Source organism: Triturus cristatus, chromosome 5_2 (genome assembly GCF_964204655.1).
Source record: "Triturus cristatus chromosome 5_2, aTriCri1.1, whole genome shotgun sequence".
NCBI classification, from domain to species: Eukaryota; Metazoa; Chordata; class Amphibia; order Caudata; family Salamandridae; genus Triturus; species Triturus cristatus.
The window spans coordinates 1,059,505,234-1,059,522,717 of record NC_140588.1 but is presented as its reverse complement, the minus strand read 5'-3'; the positions used below and the strand labels follow the sequence as shown (position 1 = coordinate 1,059,522,717).

The following is a 17,484-nucleotide window of genomic DNA, read 5'->3' as shown; positions in this document are numbered from 1 at the left end:
GGTGGGGAAGGATTGAAACAGTCAAGATGATGATCACACCAATGATCAACTACCTGCTGGGAATGCTCCCTCTCATTCTCACCGATGACTTCTACTGCAAAATAGATGATTAACAAATTTCTATGGCGGGACAAAAAAACGAGAATAAGCTAAAAAAAAAAACTAAGACAAAAAACTGGGCGGCCTAAACTTAGCAGACTTCAAAACCTTCCAGACCGCATTTCTGGCAAAACAGGGGTCCTACTGGCTCTTGCCTAGTCAGGGGTACATGCCAGTATGGCTAGCAATTGACCGAGCCATCCTAAACAACCTACAACCAATGACACTCCTAGCAGCCAATAAACACATATACGCTTCCAACCCAATACTCAAAAACACAACAAAATGCCCTGCTCAAAATAGACAGAAAAATGGAGACCAGCATAAAAAACTCCAAATGGGAATCGCTGTGGGCAAACACCAAATTTAAGTACAGGGGGAAACCCCTTTCCATAGAGACATGGAAGAAGTAAGGATTCTCCTTTCCAGCGCAACTGGAAGAAGGAGAAAAGCCCATCACTTTCACCACATTAAAAATGACTCACAATTTACCAGACATAGAGCTATACAACTTCCTGAAAATTAGAACAGCCCTAACAAAAGCAAAACTAGCAAAGCACAAGCCATCAATCACTCAATACATGACGAATCTCAACACAATAGGTCACCAGGTATCACATCTCTACAAGCTACTTCGCCCCAGCACAACCAAAATCAACTGTAAAGCGGCCTCATACTGGGAAAAACAACTTGACGCCACACTCAGTGAAAGAGAACTGCGCCTCCTCTGGGCCTCACGAAACAAAATCTCCCCAGTTTTAGCAGAGACAAAATTCTGGTTACTTCACAAGACCTACTGGACCCCGGCTCGCCTGGCGGCGCTGGGCCTCAGGGAAAATGACCTGTGCTGGAACTGCGACAAGGAAAAGGGAGACCTGGCACACCTGATCTACTACTGCCCCAAAGTCAAAAGATTCTGGGAGAAAATATTTACCTTTATAAATAGGGCACTGGGATGCACACTAAAGCCACAATTCTCTACCCTCACCACCGCGTACATTACCGCAGAGTTAGACTCACAACATGACAGGGACCTGTTAGATCTCCTACTGACAACGGCTGTAAAAATAGCACTCTCCAATTGGAAAGATTCAGCCAAGGCGACTTTTAAAGGATGGCTCCACTGGGTGACGTACCTCAGAGGCGCCGACAGCACGGCCCTGCGGAACTCACCATGGAGGCCAGCTTCCAGGGGTATGTGGGCTTCACTGGACGAGTTCCTGGTCCCCTACGAACCCCTGTGAACAGAACTGGAGAGGGCCCAAAAAGCCCCAGATACACCCCCACAGGACCAAAACTGACACACGCAGGTAATAACATTCTTGCCCTTCTTGTACACTACTACTTCTTCTCTCTTCTTTATTCTCTAGCATTTCCCTTTACACGCACTCTTATGCTATCAACAAGACAGTGGATAGGGGGACAGCCAAACATAGATACCATGCACCTGTACTTTTGACAAAGACAGCCAGTGGGGCTGCCAACCTGTAACGAAAAAGCGTTGATAACTATATGTGTAAAAATCAATAAAAGTATATTGAATAATAAAAATAAAAAGATTATTTGAACCTTAGAAACGGGACAGGATCTAATAAGTGAGTGAAGAGCATTATTAAAAATGCCATGTGTAAAAAAATCAGTAACTATATCTTAGTTTGTACTTACAACTTTCTATTTGCAGCATACTAAAGGCATGGTTACTGACAGTGAAAAAAAAAAAAACAAGAACCAGGCATGATCTTAAAAGAGAAAACCCTCGATCTCCCAAGGAGGAGGGGGGGGTGAAACAATGCCACCGAGCCTTGGAGGTCTTTGTAGCAGCACCACCTGTGTAGGGAGGCCGACCCCTCCCCGCCTGACCACATCCTCCGTAAGGGCTTCACGACAGGCTCCCCCCGTGATACTGATGACACGGCAGTCTGGGACATGTGCCTTCTCAGGTATAACTTTTACAATCCATCTCCCCAAACCGAGGACAGCTCCCACACCTGACAGCCAGCCTGACTGCGAGCACAGCACTGCCAGGGTTGCTAGGCAGCCGTGTGAGGGAGTACGGGTGCCTGCAGGGGTCACGGGCAGCCACTGGAGCGTGGAAATCAGTTTCAGGTGAGACAAAGGCGCCCGCAGGTTCTCAGCGGGGGACACGCCCAGCCGCTTTGGAACTTGTTTTCTGTGCTCGTTTGGGCCGAAGCCCATTTTCTGCTTGGGTGGCGCAGGTCAGCGCCCGCACGGCTGCGATCCGTGCATGGGGGTGCACTGAGGGACGAAGGTGGGTGTTTGTGTGGTGTTGTCATGGTGCCTCTCACCCAGAGAACACGCTTCTCGTGTGACCTGCGGTGTTCGAATGCAACCTTTAGCCCTAATTCACTGCGCACCACAGCGCGCTGCCTCTTGGGTTGAAAAGGAACAAGTGCTAATGTTTTCACAGTTTTCCTTTCCTTGTAATGGCCTCCGAAGGATGAAGGTCTGAGTTAACACCGTTGAGGTTTATCAGCGTCCGCAGATTACATATACGGGGCTTGCAACAGGACATTAACCCCTTGAGCTGTGTCACTAATTTAGGGTGTCAGCATGAGTGAAGCAGGCAAAGGGTGTTTTAAAAAGTATGGTAACTGTGGTGTTGCGCGCAATGGGGGCGGGCTGATTTGGGCGGGATCAAAGGCAAGGCATAGCTTAAGGAAAAATCAGTAACTTTTTCAGTCACGTTGCTACGTATAAAGTAACGCAGGGCATAAATAAAAAATAAATGCAATTTAAGTTAATCAGTGGGAAATGCACCGTTATGCATCATGAACCTCTGTTCATGCTCTGCAGGGGTCTGTGTGTGTGTGACCAGAGGGCCACAGAATTGAGGGTTGGACTTGTGTTTCCTGCCACGAGGTCCCAGCCTGACACTAAGCACTGTGCGTATGCAAGTCGTCTCTTTAAACTTGCCTTACACACAGTATCAGAGAGGCTGCTACAAAATGAGCAACAAGGTTTGATTAAAAAAAAGTGCTTCCGAATTGTAGGTTTTAGTAATACCCAGCCTGTATACAGTGAAAGCATTTTTTTTTTATAAAGGTCTTTTAAAAGCGCACACCCCAGCTCAGCTTGAAACTCCCTTCCAATACCACTTCAAAAGAATAAGCGGGAAGGTTTCAGTGAACCCATCAATTGAAGCTCATACGGCTTCCAGGCTCCCTTTAAATTTGCAGATTAACAAGTTGAGCACAGGGAGGAGGGCACCCTGGTAAGAAGGCTTGTTTAGCTGTCTGCCCCTCCCCGGGTTCGCAGCACAGGAGATACTTAAGCATTTCAAATGTGGGAATTATCCATACTGGGACGTTTCTTTTCACAAAAAGTATATGGACTGTTTTTCTTACATTTAAAAAGTATGGCCACGTCGTGCCCCTGAGATGCCGCCCACTTCGAACACTGATTAAAAGAGAGGGTAGGGGCAGACGCTTAGCCCGTGCAATGTGTCTGCCATTGAAGAGCACGGAGATGCACGGTCTTGCATAAGTGTGTTAGTTTGTGCAGGGCCCAGTGTGAGGAGATATTTTTTGGGAAACTTCAGTGTATTTCGTGAGGCCAGAAGGTTCATTGATCGGGCACTTCTAATTGAGAGCAAATATGATGTTCCATGTCAGGAGATCGGGCTTGTTAGGGCTTTTTGTTTACAAACCGGTGTAATCTGGGGCTTGCAGTCTTTATAGTACCCAGCCCCCCCCCCCCCCCCCCCCCCCCCAGGTTGTCCCTGCCCCACCTCCATAAATCCCGCAAATCAATGATATTCCATCAAGCATTGTGGGTGAAAAGAGGCCATGTTTATTACAACTAATCTTCACCAGTAAACATGACCATACATGACCATACATGACCATACATGACCATACATGACCATACATGACCATACATGACCATACATATCTTTGCATAGTCCAATCCCCATATGAAATTGACACTTTCGATGATTGTTTAATCAAAGCTATGGTTGTCCCTGCTGTTCATGGCGGCCACAATCCGATTATGATAGAACTAAGAATCCCCCCAAAACCAAACTATAATGAGTGGGGTGCAAGGAATGTGACACCTTCTACCGATAACTTAAGATTGGTTGGGCGAGGAGTTAATTATACAGATCTTTTCTCCAAGATGATTAGGGACTGTCCGATTCTCATCGATTCATGTCTGTCATTACAGGATCCTAATTTGGTGGTAGTCCGTGACTTTGCAAAATCATGTGGGGGGATTAAATCTATATTATCAAAACCAATGTCGAGAGCAGAATTCATGTCAAGGTGATTTAATGGTGAAAGCTCATTAATTAATAGACCGCTGTGTGGAGCATTATCAAAAACCTCAAGAGACTTTTCCTTGGTTAAATCCTTACGGCAAAAGTATACGGTAGCCGTCTCACGAAGGAAAGAAGAGCTTATGAACGAGCGCTGGGATGCCCTAGCAGAGGCCACTCTCTTAAATAATGGGAACACTTTCTGGGCTGCAGGTAAAAATATGAGCGCTCTCACTCAACCAGTATCTTCTATAAGCTGTAATGTAACAAGCGAGGCGTGGGAAGCCCACTTCTCGGTGATTTATTCACTGCCGTCACAGAGTGAAGCATTTTCAGAGCTTGAAGATCCTTCCGCGATTGTAATATCTTTGCAGGAAGTTGAAGATGCTGTTAAGCAAAGTTTGAGTAATAAAGCTCCAGGCCCTGATGGGCTGCCTATTGATTTAAGTCTAAACCGGAGTTCTGGGCGCCCCTTTTATTAAATGTTTTTAATAACCTAATTAATGCCCCACTCCCAAGTACCTCGTCTACAAGCATTACTATGCCAAAGGGTGATCCATCTCCACCTAATTGTTATAGGCCAATCTCCCGAACAGACAATACAATGAAAGTTTTAGGGTGGATTTTGTATAAGAATAAGGACATGGGCCGAGGATGACTGTATTTTACAATCGTGGCAATTGGGATTTTGAAGTAAAGTGGGCACTATCGAACAATGTTTGAACCTTAAATGAATCATCGGGAAATATACCGTAGCCCAGCAAACCCCTGTATATTTGGCTTTTATGGATCTTACCTCTGCTTTTGATTTTGTTAATACTCCATCCTTTTAGAATACAGCTTAGATGAGGTTTTAGTCCATTTTTAGCATACTTGCACAGGGACTCGTGTAAGGATCAATAAGAGTGGGGAAGTTTCAGGGGGCATCAGAATCGACAGGTGTAAGGCAGGGGTGTGTATTGCCCCCCCTGCTTTTTAGTTTATATATAAAAAATTTGCATAAATCTCTGATCGTACTTACTAATGATGTCCCCAAAATTAACGGCAAATTAGTCCCCGTGTTATGGTATGCTGATTACGCTGTTTTAATGGGACGAACACCGAATGCTCTACGAATTTTAGTAAGGATTTTGTGGATTTTATGGGTAGTCTAGATCTGTGTACCAATTTTAAAAAAATCATTTTGTCTTTTGGGCCAAAAAAGTATCTTTTAAACTCTATTATTGTAGATGATCAAAAACCTTATTGCACCAGCACTTTTCCCTACCTTGGGCTTGTTTTCTCTGCCAATGGTTCTTGGGTAGACCATGTGACATACAGCAGGAACAAGTTTTCCAAAGTTATTAATTCAATCATTAGTTTACCGCAGCCTAAAAAGACAGGGATAATACTAGCGCTCTTGAAAATTTACAAAACACAGTGCATTCCAACGGCGACCTATGGCGTGGAAATATGGGGACACTCAAAGTGCAATAGTATCCAACTTGAAGAAAACAGATTCTGTCGGAAAGTACTGGGAGCCCCGATTTCCACCTAACAGTATATTTCCCACGCTAAACTAAAATTACACTATGTTGAAGACTACATAAAGGCACGACACACTCTTTTATGGCTTGCGATCTGGAGGAATCCTGCAGCGTCACTGACCAGAGAGATTAATGAAGACTGCCTTAAGTGCGATAAGGGAAAGGAATACCATGGCTTGCTGCAGTAAGGGATAGTTTGAGTAGTATCGACCATGCAGTGATTTTTACAAACCCTGATGAATCTGTTGATACGAATAAAAAAGTGATTCGGGGGGGGGGGGGGTGCTTTATATGATCACTACAGAACACTAAGATTTGAAAGGGAGATCCAGAAAAAGTCAGTAGAAAGTTATTTGCCCATTGCGGACTAATCAAATACCCCATCTAGTTACCTCTTAAAGCCAATTGGATGTTGGGAGAGAGGATTATTGTTTCGTTTAAGGGCTGGCACAGTAACCGTTTTACTGTGTTTTCCTTTGGGGTATATTGCTAATCTGGATCAATTACCTTGCCCATTTGATGATAGGAGTGGGCTGACAACACTCCACTTTTTATTTTTTTGCAAATTTTATAGCCTATACACTAACCAGTTCTTGATTCCAATTTTTAAGAGAACTCGACCTATACACCTAGAGGAAGCTTACTTAACAATCCGTAAGTTAGAAGATGAGCTAACTGATCGTGTAGGCACCTTTTTAGGTCTCGCCTAGCGATGCAGCGCATGCATTGCTCACCTTGCAAGATCTATTGTCGTCAACTTGCTTGCCGAAGGGGGACAGCAGATGTGCACGCTCATGGCGCGTTCAGCACAACGCGTGCATGGCGCGCTTTCACTTTCCCTCCCTCCCTGTCGCGTGCACAGCGAAAGGGCAAAAATTAATTTCACTTCGTCACATTCAATGACGAAGATGACTTCCTGCCGAAATAAAATTGAAAAGTGACTCACTCCAGGCTATCGGAAACAGCAGGGAGGGCCCCGACTGTGTCTGTGCAAGTCTGAGGACAGGTCAGACCTGGGAGCAGGCTGGCGGCATCGTGTTACACAGCAGCGCGTACTGCATTTGTAAACGTACATTAGCTTGACCGTTGAGTTTCCATCGTGCACGTTGTCTATTCTTGGGAAAAAAAAAAGACGGAGAGGAGAGCGCTTTGGAAGTGAGTCCAACTCCGCATTTTTGTAGTTTTGATTGAAGCAACATGATAGGATTTCCTCAAAAGCACTACAACCCTACGTTGCCTTGGGACAAAAAGTTAGCGGCCATAGGCTCCCATTTAAAAAAAAAAATCTTTTTGCAAAAGCGAACCGAAGGTACTGGAGTGCTTTACATGAGCACCAGTTACATCACACATGGACACGTACATTTTTTAGAGGCACAGAGAGAATAAGTGATCTGCCCAGAATCACAGGATGTTGAGCCGATGCCGAGATTCGAAGCTGCTGAGCATCTTGTCAGGTCGGACTTCTTCAGCCAATATCGGATTCCTAGTCAACTGCTCATTCTTAGCATGCAGGGACTTACAGGGAAGCTAAAATACAAAATAATAGCCACCTAAAGCCCAGATCTAGACTGACGGAAGGTGTGGTGTCACCTGGCAGCACTTTCCCAATCTCTAGACTGCTCTTCCCACCCGCAGGGACTGCGCTTAGAGCGCCGATTACATGCCCTTAGCAGGGGACCCCTGTTTACACTCCACTGCTGCCCCGTACAGGTCTCTTCGCAGTCTCTCCCTACTGTTCACTCCTTCAGTCTTTTTTTTAGGATCTCCCTGACCCCGGTACTGTTCCCTCTCTCAGGCCAGGTGTCTTCGGACCTCCACCACAGGGTGTAGCTCTCCTCCGCTCTTGGCCCTCTTCCATCAGATGCCACTACAAGTTTAGCACTGCTCCCCCAGTGCAAATTGGTTTATTCTGTCGTGGCACGAGGTAACCCCTCTATCTCCCTAAATCTCACCCTCTTATTCCTGTCCATTTCTATCCCGTAAACATTGCGTCTTCATATAGGGCCTCCTCAGGACTGCCTGTCTCCTCGCCTTTCAGCCCTACAAGCCCCACCCCAGCCCCCCGCCCCCAAGTACCAGTGGGTACCCTTTCTTACCTTGTAAATGGCAAGCAACAGCGTAGCAGCTGTGCTGGTAGGACAACTTGAAACAACAAGCATTTACAATGCAATGGTCTCGGCCTTGGTAAAGTTAGAGCTATTGGCATTGCTCATGACATTATTTTTGTTTATGTGTTTGTTTTTAAAACATTTAAAGAAACGGCATTGTCATGAGCAATGAGCCAATAGCTCTAACTTTAACAATGCCGAGACCGTTGCATTTAAAGAAACGCCATTGTTATTTACAATGTCAATAGCTTAATCACTCTCAAAAGCGAGATTTATTATGCGAGCATTATTTGGGAAGTTTGGCAAACCCATAATTATGAGGAAAACGCTGCAGCATCGCAAAATGCCCGTGGCCCAGACTAATATGCATGATGAGTATTTGGATCCCATGCCCATTCCTTCTTTGTCCTCTCTGCTGAAACTGCTCTCTGAAGTGTCAAATTTTATTAATACTAAACAAAAATCGCACTACCGTGCCAGGGCCAGACTTGGCGTTGATAATGATTGTTTGAAAAGGGAACTTTGAAAGGATACAAACTTGAGCAATTCTGGTTTCAAAATACAATAGAACACTGTAGAGGCATGCGTCTACCGACTGTTATATATAATTTGGGATATATTTCTTAATCTGTCGAGTTCAGCCACTGCATGATTATATTGTTGTCTCTTTTTGAAACTGAGGAGCATTAACATTGTCGTGGTGTCACTAGGGCTTCAAGTGGATGCTTTCTCAATATTATATACAAGCCACAGTTACTGCTAATTTATCTTATGCAACTAACAACGATTGACAAAGCCAATAGTACTAACTTGTTGTAGGTAGCATGTTACTTGCTGTATCAATATGCCTGGTTGCAATGACAAAAGAGACAGCAAAATACAATTCGTATCGACCCGGCGCAACACCGTCCCCCACCCCCACCCATGTTTTTTTATCCCACTTAAAGCCCTGGGTAGGATACTCCACAACAGGGCCGAACTGGAACCCCAAAGTAGGCCTGGCAATTATGTCGGACCAGCTGAAGGGTCATGGGGGAACATTAACTAGCAAGTCGTCAAATAGCAAAGGAAGCCAGCGCCGGGCATTTTACCACTTTGTACTATCTTACCAGCTAGGAGGTGACTCGCTGGTCTCAGGCCCCCTCAATACATCGTGCCACATCTGTTACAAAAGCGAAGAGTTACGATAACGTGAGGATATCACTGCCGCTGTCCCACCACATCTGCAGAAAATCGGCCCCTTCTATGCTCCTCCCTGCATTGTTTACAAGATGCGACGGGTGCAAGCGCCAGCCCCCTTTCGAAAGAAGCGGAGGTCAGTAAACAAGAGCTCTGCAGTGAACGGAAAGGAAATGTGTTTATGCCTAACCCTTCCACCCAGCCCGTGGGAGAACCCCATTTAAATTGTGGTAGGAGTCACCTCAACCACAGCTGCCAATTGACTCCACGTCATAAGTGAAACGTTTCGTAAGGTTTGGTTTTTTAGCCAAAAACCAATGAAATTCTTAGATCGAATTCTTTTAGCCTTTACTCAAAGATACTACGAGCTTCAGAATGCCCCCCCCCCTCCAAACCTGGGTGGCTTAAGGTGTCAACATTTGTAAAATGCGGGGCCGCACATCTGCACGTTGGATTTCAAAGTATGTAATCCTCCGAAATGGGAAGAATTAGCACTAATTATATTGCATGAATAATAAACCTGCATTTACATCGCTTTTATTCTGAAAGGCTTAGGTGCTCTATAAAGGCATGCGTGAGAGCCAGTCAGCTGTATTTAGAGAACACGCGTGCCAGGTCAGAGGACATGCCTGAAAACGTGTGATCGTAGGCAGAGTTTCGTTTCCCTGTAGTGCCTCTGCCCAACACTGGTGTGAAATGGGGAGAGGATGTGGCGTGACGATCAGCGCTGTTGATTTTGGTGCTGGGGGGTCGGTTTCCATTCTCGGCGTCGGCTCAGCATTCTGGGCAAATCACTTAATCTCCTCCCTGTGCCTACCAAAAATGTATTCGTTTTTGTGTGACATAACTGGTGCTCATGTAAAGGGCTCCAAAACCTTCGGGTCGAGCTAGCGCGATATAAATCTTCAACAAAAAAAGTGATATTTCAGTGTTCAGTAAATGGATAAAACCATCAAATTTAACGTAAAACCAATACAATGACACTAAGGGCTCACCAAAGTAAACTCCTGGGTTTCACAGGGAGTGGGGAGGGCAGGGAGGGTGCTTGCAACAACTCGTAATTATTTATGAATCATGCGGTTAATCACTGAATCAAAAGTACCGGTCAGAAAAAATACCGTGGCACGTTGTTTTCCAGCACAGACTCGCTCGCCCTGTAGAAAAAAAAAAAAAACCATTTCCTTCAAGCACATCCAAGGGGAGGGCGGGAGGGGGTTTGATTTTTGTTCGACTTGCTCGAGGACACTGTAGGCTGTAAACAACCAAAAGCTGGCCTCAGCCAACCAGGGGAAATCCCAGCATACCGGTGCAGTCACTGTGGTTAGGGAAAGCACCGCTCCTCGCACCTCAATGGCTGCATCTGTTCATGGAATCCAGGCTTCTTAGCCTATGGCAGGCAGCAGCGTTAAGCATCAGCAGAGTTTCGTTTCCCTGCAGTGCCTCTGCCCAACACTGGTGTGAAATGGGGAGAGGATGTGGCGTGACGATCAGCGCTGTTGATTTTGGTGCTGGGGGGTCGGTTTCCATTCTCGGCGTCGGCTCAGCATTCTGGGCAAGTCACTTAATCTCCTCCCTGTGCCTACCAAAAATGTATTCGTTTCTGTGTGACATAACTGGTGCTCATGTAAAGGGCTCCAAAACCTTCGGGTCGAGCTAGCGCGATATAAATCTTCAACAAAGAAAGTGATATTTCAGTGTTCAGTAAATGGATAAAACCATCAAATGTAACGTAAAACCAATACAATGACAGTAAGGGCTCACTAAAGTAAACTCCTGGGTTTCAAAAAGGGATATATATAATGTAGAATCTTTAAAAAAAAAAAAAAAAGGACAGAACACTACAGGCTTTCAGTGACACGGAGTCTGTTTTCAAGCTAGGGCACCGGAAGACACCACCGCCTTTCTCTGAGGCTGAGAAGAACTGCCTCGGAGAAACGCAGCGTCCTTTTCGGATTCGGGGGCGTGTTTTGCTGTTGTCTCCTCCCTGAGACTTTTCGCAAAAAACACGCCCCCCGATCCGAAAAGGACGGGGCATGATTGGAGTGACGGGACCTCTTCTCCAATGGCTGGCCAGCATTTACTAGGCCAGCCAATGGAGAACAGGGTAGAAGAGGGGCGGGTTCAAGCCCCTCTTCTCCCAAGTCATTATCTCTCGCGAGCGAGACTGCGCAAGCGCAGCCATCGCTAGCCGAGACCTAAAAAGTGGCAAAGCCAAGAAGTCTGTCCTTGGCAAGTGTACAGTATTGTGTTTTTTATTTTTATTTTTGCAAACATATGCAATACACAATGAATAATAAAAACACTGGAAAACATTGGAAAAGTTGAAAGGAGTCCCGAAGCAGCCCAAACACACCAGCCTAGCACCAAAGTGCACTGCTTTCCATGTCTGTGGACGTGATGAGGAACAATGCATTAAATATATTTTCTCAACCGAAGACAAACATCTCTCGGAGATGTTCAATAATCATGGCCATGTTCTTCCCTGTTTGGGACACGTCACAGTATACAGGTGACATACTTTCAGCCTCATCACGCTCTTAAGCTCTTGAGTGACTGGCTAGAACAAGCATTTGCAATGCAATAGGTCTCGCATTTACGCGAGTTTAAGCTATTGGCATTGTAAATGACAATGACTTTTATTTATATATAAAAACAAAAATAAAAGGCATTACTTGCAATGTCAATAGCTCAAACTCGCATAAATGTGAGACCTATTGCATTGCAAATGCTTGTTAAAATTGTCAGTGCGCGCCTGAAATTCAATGTGCACGTTATGACGTTCTGTTTTTATTGAATCCCTAGTAGATGTTGTGGTTTAGGCTCAATATGAATTTGATGGAATCCGTTTTTATGTAGTTAATTGGCTTATAATATTTAATTGATTTATGGGGCCTTTAGTAAATATGTTTTTATGCTAAATTGATTGTCATGTATGATTTTGTTTTATTATGTCTATGTTAATGGATTGTTATATTCCCCTTTTATTATGTTATGTGCTTTTATGGATATTTTATATCCGAATAAAGATTTTGAAATAAAATGAAATTGACATTAAATAACACTTTATCAAATTAATATTTACAAGCAAGTTCTTCTTCGCATCATGATCAAACTAATAAATGGCAAAATCTGATTTTCTACAGAAGACGTTGTCACTCCAGCACCAAGGGGCCTTCTGGCTGGCGCCCCCCAAATGAGAACCACGCAGGTGCAAACCACCTGCATCCTTCAGAGGTGAGCCCCCTGCCATCTGCTCCTTGTCTGCAACCCTAGGGGCTCACCCCTCCTCCACCAGGCTGCCCCAAGGGGGGGGGGGCTGGTAGGGTATAACCAGGGGCAACAGCTCCATGTCTTAGTTTGTATCCTGGCGCCCTCTGCCCCCCAGCCGGTGTACCCATTCTCTCTGGGGTGAGCTTACCGTCTCTCCCCCTCAGTGCTGGCCTAGGGATTATATGGCCAGGTACAGCCTAGACCCCCTCTTCCTATGACTACAACCCCTACTAGAGGGCCCCTTTTCTGGTGCCCAAAATTGCCCGCCTCCCATTTACTCCTAGGGCGGCAAATCATTTATCGCAAGGAATTTTTGGATTGGGGTTCGTTAACCCCCGGCCGTATTTATTAAAAATTAATAATCAAAACAATTTGTATATATATTTTTCAATAATACGCAGAAAGTCCATTGCATTACATTGATGGGTACATATGTCATGTTTGTTAACCTTAACATATCTCTAATACATAGAATTCCTATCCGAATCTAAAAATACCATAATCAAATAACGTTTTATCTTTCTGGGTATCCCTATTTTGAGCCTACGGCAAGGTCAATGACTGGCGCCAGATCCTGATCAAAACTATGCCTGCACTCCAACCGAAGTGCACATGCACAGGAGGCCCGTTCACCGGGAGGGTACTCCTTCCCCACTCCCCCCTTGAGCACCCCCTACGCCCTGCAGATTATCTCCATAAGGGGCCCTTGCAGTTATGCGCCGTTTACTTGTGCCCTTGTGCTCATGCGGGGTGGTCAACCAGCCTACTGGAAAGCGTAGCTCCCCTCCCCCCCCTGCACCCCTCCCCCGCACCCTTCCAGCCAACCGGCTGTAACTTCCCCTGGAGTTCCATGAGAGACCGCTTGTCCCTCCCCCTTGGGCGACCCCATTAAAGAACATCGCCGCCCTCTAAGGACCTTAAATTTAATGCTCACCAATCATGACCTTACCGCTGACCAAGGAATAGCACTATAAATACGACAATAAACATCTCCGGTAAAAGAAACAATGACCACCTGAAACAAGGGAAAAGAAAACAACAATACTCATGATGAACATAACCAAATCAACCTGAAAAGGGGAAAAACCACAACAATACAATCCTTGGAAACCCTGCTTTTAGGGGATGGTGGGGGGTGAAATTTTAACTACAGCTTCCTAGTGAGGCCAGGAGGATCCCTGTGTAGGCTGTGGGAGCGGCGAGCAAAGAGGCCATCTTCGCCACCCCCCAGCCTTTTATTCTGCCTTAAGATCCAGCCAGGAGCCGGTTCTAACCGCCACCCGGCATTTGGGCAACGCGTGCCCCGGAAGTGATCATTATCATTTACGGGGCACGAGCCGGACAAACCAATCCCCAATGAGGCGCACCCACCGCGTCACAATTGCGCGCGACGGGCCTGCCTCCCTATCTCGTCATCGGTGGCCAGCACGACTGCCATACATGCGGCATGTCCGATGCCGGCCCCTGCCTTGCTATATGGCCAGGTACGGCCTAGACCCCCTCTTCCTATGACTGCAACCCCTACTAGAGGGCCCCTCTTACCGGTGCCCAAAATTGCCTGCCTCCTAGGGCGGCAAATCATTTATCACAAGGGATATTTGGATTAGGGGTCGTTAAACCCCTGCCGTATTTATTACAAATTAATAATCAAAACAATTTGTATATACATTTTTTCAATAATACACAGTCCATTGCATTAAATTACATTGATTATATTGATAGGTACATATGTCATGTTTGCTAACCTTAGAATATCTCTAACACATAGAATTCCTATCCGAATCTAAACATTCCATAATCAAATAACGTTTTATCTTTCTGCGTGTCCCTATTTTGAGCCTACGGCAAGGTCAATGACTGGCGCCAGATCCTGATCAAAACTATGCCCGCACTCCAACCGGAGTTCGCATGCGCAGGAGGCCCGTTCACCGGGAGGGTACTTCATTCTCCCACCCCCTGAGCAACCCCTACGCCCCGCCACTTATCTCCATAACAGGCCCTTGCAGTTATGCGCCCTGTGCGCGTGCGGGGTGGCCAACCAGCCCACTGGAAAGTGTGGCTCCCCTCCCCCTGCACCCTTCCAGCCAACTGGCTGTAACTGCCCCTGGAGTTCCGTGAGAGTTCACGTGTCCCTCCCCCTTGGGCGACCCCATTCAAGAATGGCGTCCCCCTCTAAGAACCTTAAATTTAATTCTCACCAATCATGACCTTACCGCCACAGGCCTGCATAGTTGACCGACTATCAGGTAGGGGTGGGCGGAATTTGCGGAATTGCGTTACGCAAAACTCTGCGAAACGGTAAAAAATCTCCGCGAACACGCAGAAATTCCGCGAACACGCGGAATTGCTTGTTCGCAATGCTTTTTTCCTGTTCACAATTGCTGTTTGCGTGCTCGGGGAGAAATATCTCGCGAACACGCATTTTGAGAACGCGAACAAGCAAAAATTTCGCGAAATCGCGGAAAGCAGACTTTTGAGCAATTTCGCGTTCTCCGCGGAACGCGTAATTACGCAAATTACGAGAGCGGAACGGAATTTACCGCCCAGGCCTACTATCAGGCCCCCCCTCCCCCCAATTACTCACTGAAAGGTCATGCCCTGTCCCTATACCCAACTAACCAAGCCAGCAGATTCTCCATGAAGATTTCATTACCCAATTTGGACAAATGGACGCTGTCTTTTAAGAAGCATTTTTCCCCCCTGATGCACCCATGGGTGATCATCTGCAAATGTGGGGCCCTGAATAACCTTGCCATTCTGTTATTATTTTCACCGAGTGGGTCAATGCCCTCACAGACTCTCCTCTCCCCAACCCCCCCCCCCCCCCCCCACCTGCAATTGGAATCTCGGCACCATCTGTGACCAAACCAGGATGGACCCCGGACATAGCCGTGCCAACCAACCCACTTTGGTGATTGTTTCAACCAGCCCCCTTCTTCCCAGGTATACCAGATCGTTCCCTCCAAATGCAGGATAATAATGCTGGGGCGAGCCCTTTCCTTGTCAAGTAGATCTAACACTGATCCCCTGAATTGACCAAATTGCAGTCCCCCCTGTCCAAGGACTGTTAACCTGAAACCGGCCTGCCCTCCTGGGACTTTGCCTCAAAAAGGCCTCTAGGTTGGTGATAGGGCAGCAGAGGTTCCCCTGCGCAGCACCACCCCATCCCCGCGGGCCTCCTGGTCAGTTTTAGATCTCTGAATAGATCTGAACAAAGAGTCACCTTGGATCCTAACATGGCTAAACTGCAGACCACGCTGCTCATCTTGTTTGTTTTTGGACACCAGCTCTCCAACTCTAAATGCACCGTAAAATGCCAGTGAAAAGGCGGCACTGAACAAAAGAGCTTCCGCCTCGGTGTTGCAAATCTGACTAAGAGCCCCAAGTATTGATGCCAGGAGATCAACCCCTATAGGCCACCTTGGGTCCGGTTGCAACACTTGGAGGCACTGCCACGCCTTCAGAGCTTTCCTGACTGTGAATATATTAGTGTGGTCCCCTCTACCCCTTGCTTGCGCAAAGAAAGAGATTGCTGCTACATGCCGCCTGGCTGTTGCCACTGAGCTCCCTTCATCCTTCAATGCCCCCAGGTAATAGAGAACAGCCCCCTTGTCATGCCACCTCTCCACCCACTCCTTCCCCAAAAAGGTACTGTATGCCCAAAACGCCCCGTCGTATGCCCTTCTGGTCCTGGGTGCTAGGCTAGCTGCCACGAGGTCCGGTAGTTGGGGGCACCAATCTGCCAAAGTTCTTCTGTGAAGGGTGTCGGGTTCTCTGCCGCAGCCGGGAGATGTGCCCTGAATACCTACATCTTGAAGTGAGAGAGTGCATCAGCAGCGTGATTCAACACTCCTGGGACATGCTTTGCCCTAAATTGCATATTTAATTTCATGCATAACAAAATAATTTCTTTCAACAGGCGTAGGATCATCTTACACCGTGCTGCTTGCTGATTCATGCATTCCACTACTGTCATGTTGTCTGACCAGAAAACCACTGATTGATTCCGTAATTGCTCTGGCCACACCGTCAATGCCACAAAGATGGGAAACCGCTCTAAAAACCCAATGTTGTCTGTCAAACCGTTGTGCACCCACCATGCCAACCACCGCAGTGCCACCCACTCAGTACCCAGTATAGCGTCAAATCCTTCACTACCCGCAGTGTCATTCATTAAACCTAACTCAGCAGAAGGAGTGAGCGGACCGGGCCCTATTACGGTGCCGTTGAAGTCACGCAGGAATGCCATCCAAATCCGCATATCCTGCCTAACCTCAGCTGACAGCCTGGTGTGGTGGTGTTTCTCTTTGAGACCTGACATGGCTTGTGAGATGGATCGAGAGAATGGTCGTGCCATAGGGATGACCCGCAAGTTTAACTGACCCACTGTCTGCTGCAGCTGATGCAAGGTAACCTTCTTCTCTTTAGCCAAGCACTGCTGCAAAGCTGACCTGAACTTAGTGATCCTTTCTTTGGGCAGCCGAGAACAACCCCGGGTCGAGTCTAACTCTATCCCCAAGAACTCAATCATTGTGGATGATCCATGGTGCTAATGGGACCCCAAAACTCTGCATGAGCATGCAAAATTCATGCAGTGCCCACCCACAATCCTGGGAGCCTGCAAACCCCAAGAAGAGGAAGTCGTCGAGGTAGTGCAAGACATACTGGTGCCTCGTCACCTGTCTAAAAACCCATTCCAAAAATGAACTGGACTTTTCAAAATAGGCGCAGGAGACCGAGCAACCCATAGGCAATCACATATCCATGTAGAACTTCCCCTGGAACTAGAAGCCCAGAAGATGGAAGTCTAAAGGATGGACTGGCAACAAGCGGAAAGCTGACTCAATGTCTGACTTTGCCAGCAGTGCGCTAGGGCCGAAACCCCTGAGGATTTCAACAGCCTGATCAAAGGATGAGTACTTGACAATGCACAGCTCATTGTTAATAGCATCATTCAAGGATTTCCCCCTAGGTGCAGACAGGTTATGAATCAACCTAAACTCCCCAGATTCTTTTTTAGGGACCA

The 17,484-nt window shown here is 46.6% G+C and overlaps 1 protein-coding gene across 2 annotated transcripts in view; it reads left to right on the top strand.

The window, feature by feature from the left end:
• Nucleotides 1-2,240: 2,240 nt before the first annotated feature.
• The window catches only part of EFNB1 (ephrin B1), a 370,068-nt gene continuing 354,824 nt past the window's right edge, over nucleotides 2,241-17,484 (top strand). The window contains exons 1-2 of one of the 2 annotated variants that reach the window (XM_085608336.1): nucleotides 2,254-2,368; nucleotides 12,332-12,422. The gene's annotated coding sequence lies outside the window, so the exon portion shown is untranslated. Of the gene's footprint in view, nucleotides 2,369-12,331; nucleotides 12,423-17,484 lie in introns of both variants that reach the window. The other variant, XM_085608335.1, reaches the window with a different exon arrangement.